The sequence below is a fragment of the Fringilla coelebs genome (assembly GCF_963513975.1).
Source record: "Fringilla coelebs genome assembly, chromosome: 5".
Lineage (NCBI taxonomy): Eukaryota > Metazoa > Chordata > Aves > Passeriformes > Fringillidae > Fringilla > Fringilla coelebs.
In genome coordinates, this window is record NC_140033.1 from 8,299,050 (window position 1) to 8,314,045 (window position 14,996).

Here is a 14,996-nt window from a genome sequence, read left to right on the forward strand (position 1 = left end):
AGCAATTTGAGGAGGTGAAGTCCACACTGTGTTACCACTGTGCAGAGACACCATGAGTGAAGGAAATGCTGCAGGAACCCGAATTCCAGCCTCACTGCAGAGAGACAAAAGCAGGGCAATGAGCCCAGTGCTATCCTCAGCTATACAGGGTAACAAGCACTAGCCTGGCTCAGTGATTATGGACTTCCCAGGTCTCCTTCAGGAGGGAAAGGCTCATCTAAAGACCAGGAGGGAGTTAAGTTTTACTTGACTTCTGGACAATTCTGTAATTCCCTGTTAAGTCATTCTGGGAGTAGAGTGCTTCCATAAATTTAGCCTTCCTGAAGGTATCCTAGGGTCCTACATTGAGGACTGAAATATATTTCCTTTCTTCTGGATCAATTAAGTGTTATGAATCGAGCAAGAAAGTACAGTTACATTCAGGAAAGGATGCATATTGTGCTGCTGCAACTTCCCAGCAAAGAGTTAGCTGGGTAATAAATCTGTAATCCAGTAGTGATGCTGAGAAAGGGCAAAGCACTGGCTTGTTCTCTTTCAATGACCTTATTTCATAAGGTAGATTGAGTTTATTAAGAATAGAAAGTAACTTTTTATTTTTCTCTTTAACTTTGTAAGTTCTCATGTTAGTCTTAAAATATCTGTTCTTCCAAATGTGCTTGCTGAGAGCTGCACAATACCAATATACACTGTGTTAACAAGCCATCTGACCTCTTTAAATATGTGCCTATGTAGTCTAATAATATTAAAGAAAGGGATTCAGATACAAATGATAGACTGTTTTATATCTATAGAGAGAGAGAATCCAGTCATTAGGGATGTAGAATATGGGAAAGACACACGGCTGTGTAGGTCTGGATTAGGGAACAGCTTCCAACTGCTTTTGTCTTTGATGCTGTGGAATTTATTTGCTTTGTTCTTGTAAAGTCATAGGAGAGCTGGTAGGGAAGAAATATAAATCTGTTTGAACCCCCAGAAATACCAGGTGTACAGGATTAAAGTAAAGCTTTTTAAAAGTTCATATCAATCAGACTCTATGAAGCATACAACCCTGATCTATTCTTCCCTGGGTAAAAATTCAGAAAAAGAAAAAAAAAAAAGATGCAGTGTGTAAGTACAGAAGGTTTACAATTTTCCCTTCTGTATTCAACATTAAATTGGATGGACATGGGCCAGTGGCTGGAAGAGTAGAAGTTGCATGGGACAAGTTAATATGCATTGGCACAGAGCTTTGTATTCAGGCCTGCTTGCATAGCTCCTGCTGCTGTTATTAAAAGCTCTGGATATCCATTATGAGAGTTGTGTACTTTAGCAATCCATACTGAGGAGAGTTTTACTGAAACAAAATGATTACTTTCTTCTAGTAATGACTTTTCAAAATGCCCTCTTCTTACCATAGCAAAGTTATTTGAAAAATGTGATTTGTGCTGCAACTTCAAACCAAAGAAACAGAGAGAGAAATATATAAACAAACACACTTTTTTATTTCTCGTCCATTTCTCTACAACTATAGCATTTAAATGGCTTAAAACCATTGCACCAACTGGCTGTTTAGTGTGCCATTTCCATATTTTATATCAATCATGGAAATAAAAATATTCTGTGCTTTTTCTGACCACAAGCTGAATACTAGCTTACCAACATGAAGGTTTGTTTGTTAATGCTTTGCTATTATGAAGTTGAAAATATTCTCCTTTTCATGAATTGGAGTACCTATGGTTGGATCCATTCTCCTTTTTCATTCTTTGCCATCACTCTGCTCCAATATCACCATGTGGTTCTGCAGTTTCATTCTGGTCATGAGGCTGAGTTTATCTGTGCGTGGCAATCCTCCAGTGACAATGATAATAATTATTGTGATCATGGTCAGATCTGTACACAGGAAACATGCAATCAAAAGCAATACTTTATCTCTCTTTCTTTGGAATAAAAATAGGAATTATTTCTGTTGCTTTTGGAAAGTAAACAAAGATTCTGACTGGAAGACTGCATTTGGGGTAGGAGTTGGCCACAAATTTGTTACAGCTAGACTTCTAAATAGGAGTGAGGGATCTAAGCCACTGCTGAAGTCCATGAAGATCTAAGCAATACAGTCAAGAGGGCTGAAGAGGCAAGGATGGCACCTTTGTTTTTACTTTTGTCTTCACTGACATTTTTCATGCTACTTTCTCTGCTCCCTTTCTCTGCTATCTGCTCCCCCAGACATCTTGCCAAGCAGTGAGGCAATGCAGAGAGAGTTTTGCAGCAGGCTGGATGTGCCCACACAGGAGATGGCAACACCCCTTAGCCACTGCTGCCACTTCTCTCTCTTTCACTTGTTTTCCTGCTGCATCAGTTCTCTGATTGCCTCCTTTGCAGAAGTGATGCTCAGAGAGGAGCTGACCTGAGGGTCAGAGCTGGGAGAAGAACAGGACCTCCAGGTGCCACAGTGCTGCCTCCAGGACCCACAGGTGTCACCTGGAGGGATGCAGCTCTGGAGCACACTGTACAAACAGAGGTTGCCCACCCCATTCAACATTAATTTACTTTACTGGTGCTATCTGTCAGGAGCAGTCCTGATTCTTGCCGTGTTTGGATCGTGTCGAGGCATTTCTGAAAGAGAGGGAATTGACACAAATCAAATGCTTGACAAGGATGTGAGAAATTAAACACTATTTTGAACTGGTTCAGTTTCCCCCACAGACACTCCCTGACAGACCAAGGCAGCACAAAATGCACACTTCAACATGCACCCAAATTGGTCATGAAATGGCAATTTTCTTTTTTTTTTCCTTAGGCTGGATGAAATCAATTGGTGCAATTAAAAACGCATTCAGAGAATGTAGGGGTTTTCTTCTTCTTTCCTGTCTACTGTCAAGTTGGGAAAAAAGGAGGAAAAGGATAAGCACACTGTTTTTTCAAAGAAGTGAAGCTTCTTTGGAGGAAAAAGGGCAAAAGAAAACATAACCATAGCTTCAGAAAGAAACAAATGAAATATTTTTCATCATTTCTTGTGACTGGAACTATTTGCTACAGCAGTATTCATTGATTTAATTGTTCCTAAATTACATTCATGGAAACTGTTGTACTGGTCTGAAAAAGCCAACAGAAACAATTTTAATAGTTAAAGGTTACCATTAAAATGTCTTCTGGGAAATTATTTTCTTGAGTTCTCATGGTTGTCTGTGGTAATGTGGCAAAATATCTGGAGCATGTGGGAATATCCAGGTATTAAGACTCCAGTTGTGTCAAAATTCCAGACAAAACTGACTGCTTCACTTAGACCCATAGGCATTTAATTTACAAAAGAGCTAATTTTTTCAATGGCTTTACATTTTGTGTGCAAAATATATTCCTCAAATATGGATAGTAGCACCTATACCAAGTGCCAGTTTAACCTGATATTATTGGGAAATATGAAATTTCCTTCCCATCTGTTTCATTGGAAGCTCCTGCAAATTCTACTCCCTGAGAGAATTTTGTCTGGGAATTGTGGCTTGGTCTTTGCTAATTTAGGTTCTTGTTAGTGCTCCATGGGGCCGAATCACTGTCGTGTCTGATAAGTTTCTCTGTTATTTGTGGTGGATATGTACATAATCTAGTTTCACCTGGGGTAAAGATTACATTATTTATTGCTGTTTCTAAAGCATTCTGGGTGCTCAGAGTTAAGTCATGCAAAAACAAAACATGAGAACTGAAATCTTGAAATCTTTCCAATATGTGTTTGGCTCATAGAGAGAGATGAGAGAAAAAGGGAAAACCTCATTGTTCAACTTTTTGGGTTTTTTTCCCCTACAATTCCACAATATTCTGTTTATTTTAGAATGATGCTTAACTCTGTAACCAGAACAAGAGGTATATGGAGGTACTTGCATTGCTCTAATTTTAATTTTAAAATGTTTAGAGATGTATATTGACAATTGTATTCTGATTAACAAAAATCTTGACAAGCAAAATTGATGTAAGCACTTTTCTATCCTTCCCTAATTCTTTTTTAATTTTTTTTTTTACTAGCATGGTCTGATCTCCTACACAGAGTGAGGAACATCAAGGTCCAGAAATCATCCCATTTTCCTCTGTTCAGCCTTAAAACCTGACTTGCCTGAGATAAAATTAACAATGGATTAGGATTCAATATATTGAACACTGCTCTCCTCTTCCTGGCATTGGGCTTGTCTGAAGTGGCAACCCTACTATTACTGCAGTGCTTGTTTTATCATGTCTCCTCAGGTTTCCAAAAGCCTGCTTGCAAAAATCACAAGAGCTCTTTGCACTTTCTGCATCTATTTTGTTAATTATACAAGTGAGAGAAGTGAAACTGCATAACTAGGAAGCATCAGCTCTGTGCACTTAACAGCAAATTAGGGAAATTTGCAGAAACAGAAGAAACCCAAGAGTGTTCCAGTCTATCCTCCACCATGCTGATGATACATCCAACCATATTTTTCATACATATTTACTTGCACTATTTTCTTTACTCTGGTCCCATTCAACAGTTAGGACTTGGGCAAAACAAATTAACAGTGGGAGTGAAAGGGAAAAGTAGAGCTAAGTCTCAAAATCAATTATTGTCCTTCAGAAAAAACTTGAGCTCAAATCCTTTTTATGGACTTGAGTTTCCTGCTTTGCAAGTGAGATCCTCATCATTTACATATTTCCCATTCATAAGAAAATTTCACACATTTGTGCAAACCATCCTAATGGCAATACTATTCTGCAAGTCCATATAACAGATGTTGAGGGGGTTTTGTTTTTCCTTTCTCAAAGTGCCACATGCTTGGTGTTCTGGATGGAGGAATGGGAGAGTGGCTGGAATATTCACCTATTGGAACAGTCATTCTTCACTTCCACATAAATTCCCTACAAGAAAAAAGGTTATGACATCAATCTGTGAATGTAAAAAAAAAGAAGCCACTGTGATGGTCACTTTCTCTCCCCTATGTGTGTGCTGACAGTCACACCAAAGAGCTCCCATGGCAGCTGCTGTGACCCAGCTTGTGCCCATCCATTCCTGTGTCAGAGCCACTGGGGCACTGAGACCCCACTGTCCTGCTTGTCAGGAGCCAAGCAATGTGCAGCCAATCACAATAGTGCAAGAAACACCTGCTTTTCTTTTGCTAAAACATTAGAATTTTTAGCACAGTTTGCACTCCTGACTGGCCTGGGAGAGCACAAGGGAGTCCCTCACTGCACCAGAGCACACTGAAAGTCACACCTGGTGCAGGTGGAACACGTGAATATGAGCCCTGGCATAGGCCAATCATGCATATCTTGTCTCATTTTCTAAGAAAACCACATTTTCTCCAACACCATTTGCATACTCTTCTGGTGTGTGTGGGCGCTAAGACAACGATTCAGAGTGGAAGGCATGAATCAGTTCACCAGTGCAGATACATCTTTAGTCTCCCCTTTTGTAGCACCAGAATCATGAAGAAAACTCCCTGATGCATTGCAACCACCTTCACAGAAGGACAGACCACAGAACTGCAGGATGGGTGAGGTTGGAAGGGACTCCTGAGTTCATCTTCTCTACTCCTTCCTATTTAAGCAGGGCCACACAGTTGTCCAGGACAGTTTTTTGTAATATCTCCAAGGATGGGTATTCTATAACCTCCATAGGCAACCTATTTCAATGCTTGATTACCCTTACAATAAATAGAAATGTTTCCTGATGTTCAGATGACCACTCCAGTGTTTCATTTTGTGCCCACAGTCTCTGGTCCTGTCACTGGGCAACACTGAAAACAGCCTGGCTCTATCTATCCCCTTTGTATCCTCCCCTCAGTTATTTACACACATCAGTGTGTAAATCAGGAGGATCCCCCTGAGCCTCCTCTTCTCAAGGCTAAAGAGTCCCAGCCCTCTCAGCCTTTCCTCATAAGTGAGGTGCTCCTTGCTTTCACATAATTGAAATGAAAAACACAAAGAACTGGAATTCACCAAGCATATGTCATGAGATTTTTTTGGCTTAAATACGTTGCTACATTTGTAGAACAGCCAAACACCAAAGGATAGTAGTTTTTAATTAGTCCAATTCATTTGCTCAGTAGTTCAAGTGCATGAACAAGATGAAAATCATCTTTTAAAAGGTTCAGACAAGGACTCTGTCTCATTGTATGAGGTCTGTCTCGTTTCAACAGAGACCTCTCCTAGAACTTCCCCCTGGCTACATCTTGTTGCTCTAGTCATTATTTTTTATAATCTAGTATTTCAATACAGGAGGGAAACCCAGTGATTTTTATCCTTTGTTATTAAAACACACATGGGATCTGGATTGGACGCAGACAGCCTGGTCTTTATTGCTCATTCTGCTTTGTGCCATTAGGAGAAACTCTTCGCTGGCTGGTGTTGCACTGTGTCCGTTTGGGCTTTGTTTATTTTTCCCTTCTCGCAGTAATGACTACTGAATATTGAGACAGAAAAACATAAAGCAGTTGCAGACCTACTTTACAAAAGGAGATCATTGCACAAAAGAGGTCAACGGTGGGACACACTGAGGCCACTCTCCCACTCTCAGCGTATGGTCTTCTCTTAGATATTCCCTATTCTGCTTCCACAGACCTACTTCATATCAGGGTTTTCTTATCAGAGAAATATCTTGTCTTGATAGAGCTGTTTTGGTTAGGAGCTTTGGAAGGCTAAAGAAAAGCTGGGTGTGATCTTAGTGTTGCTTGCTGTAACATTTTTGTGGTAAATCAAGATGCAGGTGTGCGTGCGTGTGTATGTGGGAGTAGCTTGTTGCCACTGCTTGTGTAAGCTGTGGGAGGGAGAGAAGATCAATAAATCAATCTCACTCATGTCTGTGGTCTTTTGTAGGGCCAGAAAATCCAGCCAGATGCAGCTATAATGCATCCCAGGTACCTCCTGGTCTGCGCGCTGGAATTCGAGTCAGACTGCGGTTAAACGGTAAAATAAAGCTTTCCTCCACAAGCAGACATTTAACCACTCTACAATAATTTTGTCCCAGAGGGCAGCTTGGCAAAATGCTATTAATGAGGGAGTGTAGCAACGTGGAGAGCTTCCTGGCACAGCTTCTGAATGCTGGCTGCTGTTACGCAGTTGTAACTGGAGCTGTTTGTAAATGTTGTGGTACAGCTCTGTTCCTTTAGAAAGCTAAATCTGAAATCCTCTGGTCACAACATTTGTTGAACATCTTCCACCAAACGCAGAGTGTTGATTTCTTGCCATCTGCTGCATCCAGTGGCTGACAGAGCTGCAGGCATGGATGTCTTTACTAGGGAATAGATCCAGGAGCTTGGGTTGCTGGAAGTATTGTGTCTCTGGGTCTGCCATGGGGAACACCAGAGACAGAGGAACTCCAGGGACACTGGGGACTGGCACACCCCAGCTGGGGGATGTTTAGGCATAGGCAACTACAGACAGAGAGCAAAGGCATCAGGATAGGGGAATAACATCATCAGCTCCAAGGGAAAACCCAAAGTTTGTGGATTTTTCCCTCTGGATTGCTGGGGATGAGTGTAGGTATGTAGGTAAAGTAGCAGCTAGACAGGGGTTTGCACCCCTTCCAAGTCTGGAGAGGAACCTGTACTGTGTGTGCATGTAAATCTTTGCATTTTTAGCGGGATTCTATTCAGAATTGAGGACTCCCCTGTCTTCAGCCACTACTAAACATTTTTCAATTGCCTCTGGTTCAAGGCCATCAAGTGTAGCACAAATTTGCATTGCAGCTATCACTGCAGCTGGATTTCCCAACAGGATGAGACTTGTTGGGTGTTAAAAAAAGCAGAAAAGGGCAGAAAATTCACCAGTTCCACTCAGCCTGTAACCTGAGTGAGCTTTTCTGTAATTGCTATAGCAATGAATTTTCTTGCAGTTAGAATGAGTGCAAAATTGTGAAGAAAAAGATTGACAACAAAACACACAATGCCATAAATGCACAGCTTGATAGCAAACTAAGTATATCAGATTCCTAATTCCTTGAATTATCTGTGTATTCCCACTCTGGCTGCCGTCTCTGGGCACTGTACACTTCAGGAATCTTGTAAAATGCGTTAGAAAGAAACATTGCTTTTTCAAATGTAATTTTCTGTATTGTATAGAGCAGTGAAACTCTCCCAGTCACATCCATGTGGTAATTCCTGTATTAGTTACAGCATGAATATCACTTGCATATTTTTCATATGTTGAAGATTGCACATGTTGGATAATTTGCCACATCTTTCATCAAAGTTTTGCAATGATTAATTATTTATATTGTTAATATGTGAATTTCTAGTCTGAATTTGCCTCTGGCTGTTAGATCTCACACAAGCTATTTCTGATCTGTGAAATACATACTGTCAGAGGTGGCTCCCTCCACAGCACCTTGTGATACCAGATCTCAACACAGCAGAATACCAAAGGAAAAGGGCTCTTTCACTGTTTGTGGTACATGTACCTTGCAGGCTGATTTTTGCTCCTACCTTCATTCAGCAGTCTGAATCCCTTCCAGCCAAAGCTGTCTATGAACAGCAGCTCTCATCAGCCTTGTACCTTCCCTGACTTCCACTGAAAGGCAGAGGCCAAAAGAAGCACGTGTGAAAATTAACCCTCTGGACATGTTTTTCTCCTCACCTCATCTGCTGAGGGAACCTGCTGAACTTGGGAGGCCAGGCAGCTTTTAGAAAGCTGACTATAAGCGTGATGGGTCGCTTTTTATGTGACACAGGCTGTTCAGAGGACAGCTAGTACTTAGATACCACAGTGATTGGCACTCTCAAATGAAAATATAGGGAACGAGCCCAGCATGCCTAAAACCCTTGCTTTCTGCTTGTCAGCTGTGACATTTTAAAGTGCCAGCATTGTAAGTGCACTAGGGAGGGCCGTGGGAACCCTGAAATTTCTGGCTGCAGCCGAACTGAGCGATCCATCGATAATTTGCCATTATTAAGGCTCATTTAACTTTCCATCTCGGATCTGCCCAGGCCCATGGAGCGCTCAGGGGCCCTTGGTTCAGCTGAACAGCAGCACCACGGGGTGAGCCCACAGCACTGAGGGCTGACCACAACCACTGAGGGATGTGTGCCCACTGGGGAGGGCTCAATGAGAGAGCAGGGCTGGCACGGGAGGGCTCAGGGGCCAGATGTGCGCCTGCAGCCCTGAGGAATCCAGGACAGGACGGAAGGAAGGGGACCTGCTGAGATCCACAAAACCAGGCAGTGACCTCATCGTGTTTACAGTGGAAAGCAAATGAGAAAGGAGAAAAATAAGGCAGCAGCCTTGCTATGAGTACAGTTTTGAGTGTTGTACATGGAAATACTGGCGTGGTGAGAGACTCTGGCATTTTGTGGAAGGGTTTGGTAGTGTCTCAGTGTCTCTTTCTGTATCTCCTAGAACACAAAAAAAATGTTGACTCCATCTTCTTTTCTAAAGAATCTTTATAAGATCACCCTTCAGTGAAGCATTGTGTACAAGAGAATGGCCAGGGATGGCCAGGGCTGGGTGGAGTTCAGAAAATAGTGGGCAGCTGAGAGAAAATGCCTGATTCCAGAGCTTTGGAGAAGTAAGCCAAAAACTTCATGGAGCCAGACCATAGCTAAAGCAAATCTGCCTATTGTCACCACCTGCAACTAATTTAAATTCTGAAGGCCTGCTGGGAACCCAAGGCAACCCATCAGCTTGACCAAGGCACAGAAAATATATCCATTTGTTGTACATGCTTTTCACTTTTTTAAAGTTAAAGACAGCATCCAGAGAGGGATCAGTCTGAATCCATGGACTGCAAAGCAGACTGGACCAGAGATCTCCCACAGATCCCCACAAATGCAACTGGATTTCCTTATCACTGGACCAGAGCCTGAAGATACCTAAAAGCTGATGATTAAATATGTACACAGGAGCCAGGCATCAGGGTTTTGTTCTCATCCAAGGTGAAATGTCCTACAATTTTAGGTGAGCATCCTGACTACTGCACTATTGCACTCACCTACAAGAGGATAAAATCTCTCCCCCTTCCTCAAGCTTCTGAATTTTCTTTTTGCATCTAGCACTTAACAAAATACTTGCTTTCAGCATCTCCAAATTTATTACTCTTTCTTGAATGAACAAAGTCCAATTTACAAACTGCATTAGTTCCCCAAACCCACATACTGAGTGAATAAATAATTTTTAGTGCGAGAGAGAGCAGAGCTGCTCTGCTTTCAAACAAATTGTGGTGACACAGGCAATTCTCCTTGGAACCACTTCGTTCACTGGTTTGTGAATAATCTGTGGATCAGACAAACTTTCTCTAAAGTAACTCAGAATTCAGGTTGTGGGAGTACTGTATTTGCTGCTTTACTTTTTTCTCATTGATATTTTATTGATGCAATATCCTTTTTCTTGTAAGTTGTCTGTTGTTATATTTAGATAGTCAACGCTCCTGAACTTTTACTCAGAAAGTACTTGGCATATTGGACTCTTATTTCCAATATACAGATATTTCCTACTAAAATGAGATACCCAGCACAGCTGACAAATACTATTTTTATATTAGTAGTAATCAAAAAAAGTCTAATTGTGGTGAAAATAAATCAACCAAGACTTTCCCAAATGAAAAGACAGTAAGTTTGCTTTGTGCTTAGAGATGTTTTCCCAGCTGCAGATGGGAGACCAGAATCATTGTCGAAGCCCAGTGGCAGCACTGCCCTGCAAATGCAGTTTGCTGTGCAGGAGAATCATAGAGTTATTTAGGGTGGAACAGACCTCTAAGGTCATTGGGTCCAACTGTTAACCCAGAACTGCCAAGTCCACCTCTAAACCATGTCCCCAAGTGCCATGACTACACATCTTTTAAATAACTCCAGGAATAATGAGTCAACCACTTCTCTGGGGAGACTGGTCTAGTGTTTGACAACCCTTTAGGTGAAGACATTTTTCCTAATATCCAATTGAAACCTCTATAAGTACTTATGGCTGTGGTGGTGGCTACTATAGGAAAAAAAGATTTTTAGCTGAGAGATGCATGGTATGATCGATGTAAGCTGCTTTTCTTACTCATGCCTTCTCCATACTCTGAGAAAGAGCAGGATAATATTAGGAGCCCTGCTTGGACCGGTACTGGGCTGCATTTTTTTGTTTATGGTCTGCTCTCTGAGATTTACAGCACGCCCCAGGCTGGAGCTTGGCAGGCTGTAAACACCAGAGTTAAGGCAGGGAGTGAATTTTTATCTCTGAGTCACCAGGACAGGGTGGGTGACCACAAAGCCCTGTGTCCACCCAGCCATAGCGCTGAGTCAGGAGTCAGCCCGTGGCACAGGCTCTGCACACCCCCAGAGTGCTGAGGCTCAGCAAAAAGCTGAAAGAAGGGGACCCGAGTGAAACCACAGGAGGAGGCTCCTCCAGCCAGCACAAAGCCTCTGTGTGACACAAACAAGGAGGGCAGAAATCACAGGTAGGATTAGAGATGCATTACTTTACTTCAAGCACTTACTGTGGGGGGAAATGCATGCCAGGGGAGTAGTAAGCACAAACACACAAAACGTGCTCCAGTTGGCTTTGTAAAATTAATCTCTGAACACAAACATACCAGAGCTATTACAAATTGTAAACCCTGTAGTGTGCAGGGCTTTTCCAGCCTGTTTACAGCCTTCCCTTTTTTTTTTGGCAAGTGCAGAGAGATGTGAAAACCCAGTTTAAATCATGAAATGAGCCACACAAGGGCAGAGACTGGCTGCTGTAGCTTTCAGCTTCATGGGGAGCAGCCTGTGAGCATGACAGCTGTGGTTGAATGGATATTGAACAAATTCTGCTTCTTGCCTCTTTCCTCCTTCCCCGTTCATGATTTGCTCCAGCCCTCTGCCATATCTTTACCTGTTGTCTCTGAATAATAAATAAATTAATTAATAAATGTTCTGCTTTTAACCTGGACATGTTCCTTCCTCTCATTCATAATCCATCCACTCAAGTAGTTGCATGAGAAAATGAGTGAGTGAAGCATGGACCGAGCAAGCAGGGCCAGGAAAAGGGGAGCAGATACTGAAGTGATGGGGTTAGCAGAGGAAAGCTGTAACAGAACACCAGTCTAGATGGCCCAGTCCTTCAATCACTCCAAAGGCTGCTCATGGCATTGCTGAGAGGTACTGGGATTCCTGGTGAGAGGCCAATGTGCCTTTGTGCTAACAAACTCACAGTGAAGAGCTGGGTCATGCCCCAATCTGGACAGAACTGCAGACTATAATCAGTCCTGTCTTTTTGGATGCTGCAGTGGTAGTTTAGGATGCCACTGCCTCTTTCTGTTTTTTATGAACTCTCTCATCAAGCTGGCTATCCTTCCCACATCAGTAAATGCCACACAAACATCACTTGCACTCCTTATTACAACCCTCAGAACCACTTGGCCTGGTTTGTTCCTACCTGATTATTTACCACATCTCAGTCACAGAAATGATGAACACTAGGTCATGGGCATCACAGGCAGCTCAAGGTATTTGCTAGACAGCTTCACTGTATTTGCTAGATCTACCAGAGGACATCTGAATATGCCTCAAAATCAGGACAGAATTGTGGGACCTTACCTGTCCTAGATGAAAAATATGGTCTAAACACTGGGGTTGAGAGATGCCCATATCCACAACATAAATCCAAGAGCTTGTAAAATATTTTAGCCAGGTCTTTAGAAGTGATGTTTTACACTTGGAAATCATGAAGACAGCGCATGATTGGTGTTATACTGCATCATTCACTTCATTCCTGTAGGATGTGAGGTGTTCAGTTAATGTAGATGTGGATTATGAAGAAACTTCAGGAAACAGGTCCCACTCAAAGACCAAGATACTCAATTTTGATGTCTGACTGTAGATTTTGGACACTTCCCTCTCCCCACTAGTGATCCAGTACACATTGACCAGGGAGCTATGCAGCTCTCCATAAAGTGCAAAGCCTTTTGGTCATCTGGTGAGCTCTAAAGGCATCACTGTTAGGATCTTGGCTGCTACTCACAGGAAGCTGATGTTATCTGTGGTGCTCCAGGGATCCTGCCTGCTCACCTACTGTCCCTTCAGGAAGTTGCCAGGTGTCCCTTAGGAGCCCATGTCTTTTCTGCTCCCATTTTGAACAACATCTAGCACCTCATGTGATAAAACACACCGACTTAGGCAGCTGGATCACATCCCTACTTTCTGTTTCATTCTAAGCAGGGGTCACAGAATGAGTTCAAGCAAATCAGTAGGGTGAAATGGCCGCATATAAAACCCCAGTGAAATCTAGGGGTTGCACATAAATGCTTACGAGCAGTCTGCTGTAGGTGTGGGGACCACAAACAGCACACAGTCCATGCCTCTAGGAGTTCACAACCCAGCACTGTCAGGTATAAATCCAATAAATGGTCCTGCCTGTAGGTTGCAAGACCAGGAGGAGCTGTGAGTAGGGAGCCAGACCTGCTTGTGGTTAACAGAATTCTTACAGTAACTCAGGGAAGCTTACATTGGAGCACACATTGATGCCTAGCTGAATGTTTCCAAATAAGAGCCAAGAGGAGCTGCCTCTTTGCTGCCAACACCAGGATCAAGTCCACATTAATTTTTATGTATTTTGTGTGTACATTGGCTCGAGGCCATGGTTATACCTGAGGTGTAGATAAAAATCACTGGCTGCATCTGTTCTGGAGGTGCAAAGGCCCTCAGAGTTAGCTGAATACTCTGCTAACATGATGTGGAATTAAGGGTGACCCTGTACAGCACAGGCAGAGTGTATTATGAACTGTGAAGTACAGTGCAAACGTGTGGTAAAGGTGGTCCCTGTGTCAATAAATACAATAAATATACTTTTTTTCCCCAGAAGAAGTTGGGAGATAACAGCTACATAAGCAATTCAATGGGAAAGATGACAGAGCAAAGAAAACTAAGTCAGTCATTCCTGTACACACTTGGAACCACAGCCCTCCTGTCACCTGAAAGTTTTGCACACATCTGCAGCTTTATTTTCACATGTGTTTAGGGGAGCCTGATTTTCTTGTAAAATGTGTGGTTGAATTCTTAGCTCTAATGAGACCTCTGGGTTCAGTTCTCTGCTCAGTCTCCAGGGATTCACAGCAATACCTGTTACTTTGCCAGTGTGTCTTACATGGATGGCCTGGCAATGGCACTCTAAATCTTCCCAGTCTGTGACACTGCTCATAAAGAAGCTGAAATTTTTTGTGCTAAGAAAGAAACATCTGTTCATAGCTTGGTTAGGATATTTGGATGAGAAAAGGGAGTCCTATCTATGAATCCTGTTAGTATGATGTACTTACACATCTTGAGTAATTAGGTATTTAAAAAATCCATGGAAAAACCTCAAAGTAATGATTCAGCTTTCACCCTTCAAGGTTTTAGAAGGCCTTGGTGAACTCCAGTCCAAATCTTTTGCTCAGCCTTTCTGGACAGGCCACACAACATATTCTGGAGGCAGGAAAAGGCTATAGGCTGCCATCCTCCCCTGGTCTATGAGCCATATAATCAATTTGTATGTGCAGTAGGTCTTATTTCTCTCAGGCAAGCTGGGCTTCCTGCTTGCTTTGCATGGCTACAGGAATGGTTAATTTATATATAATTTTCAAAGTACACTTACAACATAAAAGCACTGAGGAGGATCTCTCCCAGATGTTTTATTTCTCATCAGCAGTTCTGGGACTCTCCAGTACTGTCCTGCCAAGGCTGGAGCATGATCATATGTGGGCCAATTTCCCTCTGCTAGCTGGTCCTTATATCTCCCAAAACTTAAGGGAGGAGGAACATGTTTACCACCTAACTATTCAATAAGGAAGAAAGCAATGCCCAATATCTGCAAGGCATTCAGAAATAGTTTTCTAAACAGCTATGGCAGCTGTGTTGCCCATGCTAACATAGACCAGCACACCTTTATTCTGGGCCACCAAACCTTTCCAAATCTTAACCAAAGTCTTTAAAAATGATTCTTAACCAGTCCTTAAAAATGTGAGCTGGAGACATGGTATGACATAAAGCTCAGCTCATTTTTATGACAAATACATAGTAGGGACAAAGAGAGTTATGAAACTACAAAAATTTGAGCTGCTCTCATTTACAGACACATGTCCAACATGG